We start from the raw sequence: 7063 nt of genomic DNA on the forward strand, positions 1-7063 counted from the left end.
GTGTTTTTAAATGTATTTTTATGTCCTAACGCGATGGATAATTTCTCTTTTGTCAAGCACTTTTCTCACTCTATCTCTTTCGAAATAGTCTATTCTCTGGAATCTTTCTTCATACTCATTATATTTTTTTAAATCACTTCTTGGTGTCCTTCAGTTAGGACACGTTTCCAGTTTCCCGAAAACAGCCCCAACTAAAATAGAAATTTTTAATTGAATCGAAATTTAAATTTAGCAACATTGTAGTTTTCATTTGTTTTTAAAATTACCCACAAAATGGCAGCGATATTTTAACATTATGAGAATTGGCAACCTAGCAGTTTTCTTTCTTACATACATATTATATAAGAGTCTATTAAAATATGGTCATGTCGCTGCATTTTGTTAATGTCCTGTTTCCCAGAAATTTTTTATCAACTGTAAGTCCCGAAATTTAAAGTTGGCGGAGTAAAATAATTTGTTGTCAAAGCGCAGACGACGTTGCCACGTTGAGCTATTTTGACAAATTTACTTTTTCATTTCTATGAAAGGTACGCAGTCTGAAGTGTCAGAAGAAAGTGAAGCATTTCAAATTTGGCAACATGGCAATTTTATTTTGAAAATAAAATTGAATTACCATATCGGAATCAACCCCCAAATCGGTGTGACGTTGCTGTTTTCCTGAAGTAGAAAGTCGTCAACTTTGGACAAATATACCGCCATTTGTTGTCAAACGTGTGGCGATGTTGCCATATTGTGGTAATTTACTTTTTTTAATTTTATGTCAGCGTCAGATCCAAAAAAAAGCGACCTCAATCATTTAAAATGGGCAACGTAAAGCAGAACTGGCGTTCTCGCGTTTTCCAGAATTTTCTGGCGAAATTAAAAAAGTTGGGTAACAAGGCACGTTGGAGGGATTTTCAAAAACACCCTGTATGCTTGACTAAAATTAAAAGCTTTATGACTTGTTGATGCGAACTCTTATCAAAATGAGATACATAAGAATAGCATATTAGTATTGTGGCAATATTTACATGTTGATCTCTCAGCATTCCGCTTTAAAATTAAGCTTGAATATATATATATATATATATATATATATTAAAACTTTAATAATTAAAGTAAATATTTAATACATATTGAAACCTTGATATTAGCTTATATAATATACATATTTGATATGTGTGTAAATGACACTAAATATATAAATATTGATATACGTTATGATGATATACAATAATTGGACTATAAAAACGATTTTTTGAACAAGTCCAAAAGTATTTTCCAAGGTCTGTTTGCTAAAACAACTGCCAAATTTTTTTACTAAACATTTCCCCGCTTTCCACCTTGAGGTATGTAAATAATTCAGCAATAATAGAGCAAACGAATATCGTTTTGAGGCTTTGGTTGCTGCACTTAATTAATCAAATATGAGGCAACCAAATCTTCACGGCGATATTAAATAGTTTTTACATGTAGATGTCCCTCTCAAATAATATGCTCAAACATCTATACTGATACTGGGGAGCAATGTATTTAGATTTGACATAAAACTACTTTTATATCCCAATTTAGTTTACATTGTCGACTTCTGATATTTTCCTATTAAAATTTTCTGTGCAATCAAGCAAAACAGACGCAGTTGCTCATTGGTAAATTATTTAAAATTAATGTTTAGACATGGTTACTATAATAGAAGCTTCAAAGTTTATCATTAGCAGAGTTCAAAATTATTAGATTTCAGTGTCAAATTATATTAATAAAGATAATGATGTAATGTGTGTATTTGCAAGCCAGCAGTACAATTGCTGGACATGCATATTTTATTCAAAAATAGTAAAAATCTCGGTTCGCCATTGAAAACAAGCGTCAGCGACCGGCTTTGACTAGTGTGTGAGGTTAGAACCTCGGCAGATTGAACGAGCGAGGTCAGAAATTTAGTGGGCAACTGGTAATTTAACGTTTGCTGAAGGCCCAACCTCAACTATTTACCAAATTGCGACGAATGCTTTTCCTATCGAACCGTGATTTTTTATAAATTGGAATGACATATATGTTATATTTTCGGCGAAATTGTTACTATCATATCACTATATCATCATGTTTTTAGACTCTAAGCGCTAAACATTGTTTCTTTGGTTTCTGTTAAAACATAATAAATGCTCTGAACAAAAATTCGAGCAGTTTCAATTCGAAATCCCATTAATTTTCCGATGCTCTGTGCAGACTACGACGAGATGTGGCTGATGCAGACAGAAGGACCTACAAGGGTCGCCAGTCAAGCACTTAATACAAGCAAATAACGCGCGACCAAATTGAGTTAATAGCAATCGCAAGTCATGAAGGCCTAATTGCAATTGGGGGACGAATTCGCTCTTGTGCCGGCTCACAGGGGCGCCTCTGAACTGCTTTTCCAAACTGGATTAGGAGGAAATTCCAGAATTAACATTTTGTGATTTGTAGCGAGAGATGTCTCCCATAAAGGCTATTTTATGCGATACGCCTCTGGATATTTCATTCATCAACCTCGGTATGGGTAGATTTCTATTATCGATGTTACTAGGTATGTTGATCGTAGAGAGTGCATTTGCTTTCTTTTAAAGCCCTTTCGGAATTAAATGTTTATAGTCGAGGGTCGTTGACAATCTGCTGCAAGTTACTAATCGGTAGTAGTGGCAATATTGTTCGTTTTAAGGACGTCATTACTCGTTTCAAAGGGTGAGTTCTAGGAAATTAGAACTACTGAGAATTTGTTTTCAGTTTGAATAACATCCCTTGAAAACAAGGAGCGAAATCCTCTGAAGGAAAGAATCTAATCGCAGCTCGAAATCGGCAGTTTTTGTTTTTGTGAATTGACACGAAACGTTCAAAATTTTGAGCCGATTTAGTGCATTTAAAAACTCCTTAAATCAGAGATTTCGAGCCCAATCTGGCATCCCCGATTGTAAACCAGACACGTTTAAAAACAAAACCTAAGCGTGACGTTGCCATTTGCGTTTGAAAATTCGGACTATTTCCTTTTTATCAATTAACTAACAAGCTCCTTATAGGGTCGCATCCCACCACCTGCCCTTCTCACCCCCTGAAACCCATAAAATGGCGGCCATTTTACCCGCAAAACCACACAATGGCATCTGTGGTTTATAAAAAGCCGCATTGGCGATGCGTTTTAGATTTAACCGTCAATAAACAAATACTTTGTTCGTCCCTATCTATTTCCCCCTATCCGGCGAGGGATCCACCCCGTGTTATCTCACCTGCCCTGGGGGTTAACTTTTCAATCAGCCTAATCCAGAAACGGGGCTTATTTCCTATGTCGAATAATATGTCTTGTGCCCACGTTTTCTGTGTGTGGAGACCGATAGTGGTTGAGTTCACCCCCTGAGGGGCGCATTTCTCTGTTTTAAATTTATTTTAAATTGCGTAGTTTCAAGAGGGAGAGTAGATCGATTTCGGGGCAATCGCTCTAAAATCTATTTACTGCAACTTGGGCGTCAAAATAACTCTCGAGGAAGTACGTTTAGTTTAATAACTCAATCATTTTCGTAGAGGTTCTGTGAAACCCCCAATAAGGCATACCGACTTGCATAACAGAAATCATTCCTTTAAATTAAGATTTATGAATATCCAAAAATATACTGGGTGTTTCATTTGAAAAAGTCGACTTTTGGACAATGGAAGAAGGGAAAATTGAAAAAGGTTGTGGCAATTGTCTTTATGCAAAGGACATCTTTATGATTCCGATCTACGAAACGGTTAGAGCCAAGTATAGGGAGAAGCATATCAGAAAACGACCCTTTCTAATGGATCTATTCGAATATTCAAAAATATACAGGGTACTCCGCTTGAAAACTCGCCTTTTGGATTGTAGAAGATGAGAGAACTAACGAGGAAGTTAAAAAATCTGTAGAATGGTCTTCTTTGAGCCTCGGTAACTGGTTAAAGACACATATATCAGAAATCATCTCTTCGGATTGAGTTGGTGTTTGATATGTAACAGTTTCTGAATCTTTAGAAATATACAGGGTGATCTATTCGAAAAAAATCGACTGTTTGGCGATAGAAAAATGGAAAATTGAAGGGAAAATTTGCAGCAATTTTTCCTACGCAAAGTCGTCTTTGAGGCTTCGAAACAACGAAACGACAGGTTATTTTAGTTCCTGAAAATGTTCAAACGACATATGGTCCTCATGTTTTCTTCTGAAAAGCTGGAGGCCGTCTTCACCTCTGTAGGAACTGATCGGTACTAATTCTCGATTACCGCTATTCTCTAATAATGAGCTTGAATGGGGTAAATGAGGTGCTCCAAGCACAATAATTGACTTCCAAATCCAAAAAGTCACAAAAACAGTCATCAAATCGGAAAAATCCACCACATTTTTTTTCTTTTTTACTTTGTATCCCAACTCAACACAAAGCTTTATCTTCTCATGCTTTACCTATAGGACGGATACATCCCTAATCTCGACTCGCCCCCTGAGATATTCATATTAAGGAGTGCATCTCCACAAAGGAGAATGTTTCTTTTTGTATAAAGATATGAAAGCAGGGCGGGATCGGAGGGCGGTTTGCGTTCGTTAAGCACGCATCAGTGGAAGGGAAATAGCGAGGGCGGGGCATTTCTCGATATCCGACAAAGGAAAATAATAATGATGCGAAGAAAGTCAGCGAGAAAAGGTATAATTAATGCGTAATTTGGTTATCAGAAATGAAACTTTTAAACATTAACGTGTAGAGATTAGAAAATCTCCGGGAAATTGAGTGAGTAAGGAAGCGCTTTAAATCACCGTAAAACCACATAATGGGTAGGAACATGGCAAATTGCCGATTTTGTTATATTTTGAAAGGGTATATAACGCTCGTTTCCTCGGATCATTAGTAAGTAACACGTTTTTCAACACACAAGCAAGAATGAACATGAAAGGTGCAGCTCTGCTGGTTTGCTACCTTACAGCAGTAAGTAAACAGTGAAATAGTCAGTTCCTACCTGCTCCAAGTTTTTTTTAAATACGTAGACCGCCCTCGGAGCTCCTGCAGATTTAACAGCTCCAGTCCTATCAGTCGACGACACCACTTCGACCCTTCAGCAGAACGCCGGTCCTGCCGACAAGACTGACGCACCTACCCCGACCTTCTCCAATTTGCCAAAAATTCTACCTCCCATCTTCCTGAACCAACAACCGAGCTCTATACTCTCTGGGGTTTTTAACAATACCTCCAGTTCCACTAATGAGGGGTTGATCCCTCAAGCAGAGGTTCCAGAGTTCGTGGCTTCAGCCGTCAAGCAGACTGGAGCAACAGATATCGGTAAAGTATTTTGGGTCCCTTTCGTCAATACCTATTTCACCAAAAAACAAACCTAAACAGTAAAATGTTAAGTTAATGTGAATGCTAGTAAAGTTTGTAGAGACTAATTGAAATTTGATTTGAACTGGAAATCAACAAAGGGAGAAAAGCTCCAATCAAGCCGAAGCGTTGTCGAGCTTAATAAGTGTGGTGCGATTTTTGGATTAATTAAAATTTTAATCCAATTACCGTAAAACATCGTATTGGAAGTGGCGTCTTGCCTGTTCTTGACACACGTCGAGCGCAAAACGGGCCCTTACCCACCCTTTATTCCCCCAAACAACCCCAGCCAATAGCAGTGGAGCGTGAGTAATTCGTTTGAAATTGCTGCCAAACTTTTTTCCACTGGTCATGCAAAATTTCAGTTCATACAAAACTGAGAAAAATTTCAAACGATTTATGGAAATAAAAATCCTATAAACTATAAGCAAATAGTATGGCCCTGCAACTTAATTAGATAGCAATTAGGATGGTACTGCGAGTTCTCTATGGTTCGAGAAACTTCTAGGAACTTTGAAAATCCAATAAAAGTCCAAACATTTCAAGAAAGCTTCAAATACCTGAAGACGCTTTAGCGGAATCCAAAAGATGGGCCCAAAGCCCTCCAAGAGTTTGAAAAACTTTTTGTCGGGATCGGCCAAACCCCTCAAAAGGTGTTAACCAGGGAATTGGCTCCGTTTACTTCCAACAAATTTCTTATAATCCGTTATGAAATTTCATAAAGACTTGAAATTTATTAAATCTCAGGAGGTTTCTATAGTTTTCTGGAGGGTTTTCTGAGGCGTTTCTGCAGTGGAACTTGAGGTCTATCTATGTATAATATGTATTTCCAGGATATTTTAGAAATTTTATTTTTACAAACTTTGTAAAAGTTTTTAATTATTGAAACCACAGGAGATTTCTGGGATTTTTAAGAGATTTTCGTGCGCGCATTGAAAGACTTTTACCATTCACCCTTTGTAAATATTCAAATAAATTTTACTGGGGTTTTTATGAACATTTTTATGGAAAGAGAAAAGCAATTTGGGCAATTCCTTAAAGTCAAGAAATCCGAGGGATTTTCTCAAAACTTGTCAAATCTTTTGTACATAGATTCGAATGTGAGGATCTAACATTAATTGAGTGAGCGTTTTAGTAGTTATTTACTTAGGGCCATTTTTCTGGTGCCAGAAGGACTATTTAACAACTAACTTTGAGGATTTTTCATCGATTTACTAAGGCTTTTGAGGCTTTTTTTAATTTTCCCCAAAATTCCACTATGATTTTTTGAAAATTTGTACTGAATTTCAAAGAAATGTTTGCGGGTCTTTTTGTAGAGTGTTATTTATTGGAGCTCACCGATGAGGATCTCGTTCACCATATAAGATACGAGGTCGGTTAAATTGGGACAAAGTTTCGAGCTCAAGAAGTGCGGGTTCAAATTTTTCAAAATCATGGTGACTTTCGGAGATGTACGAAAAAAACTTAAATTTTTAAGAAACCTTTTTATTTTTTCCTCAGCTTATTTGGTGAGATGATTCGAAATGACCGAAACCTTATCGTTGTAACATTTCCTCCTTTACAACCTGGCGATGTCACCCTTGAAATCCGTCGTTTCGATTTTCCGCAATCGTCATCGATGTTCTTTTTCCTTATGGGCGATTTGCACGCCAATTTTAAAAATTATTAATATTATACAAAAATATTAATAAGCGCCGACCACCCGGCTGGAGAAATCGTCCCCGTATTAATAATTGTTACT

At 36.9% G+C, this 7063-nt stretch overlaps 1 long non-coding RNA gene across 1 annotated transcript; it reads left to right on the plus strand.

Annotated features, from left to right (window-relative positions):
* The first annotated feature begins 4854 nt into the window (after nt 1-4854).
* On the plus strand, nt 4855-5390 carry LOC136413160 (uncharacterized). Its single transcript, XR_010752457.1, has 2 exons — nt 4855-4932; nt 4992-5390. It is a non-coding gene; the product is annotated as an uncharacterized lncRNA (long non-coding RNA).
* Nucleotides 5391-7063: the final 1673 nt, after the last annotated feature.

The sequence above is a fragment of the Euwallacea similis genome, chromosome 13, assembly GCF_039881205.1.
Source record: "Euwallacea similis isolate ESF13 chromosome 13, ESF131.1, whole genome shotgun sequence".
Lineage (NCBI taxonomy): Eukaryota > Metazoa > Arthropoda > Insecta > Coleoptera > Curculionidae > Euwallacea > Euwallacea similis.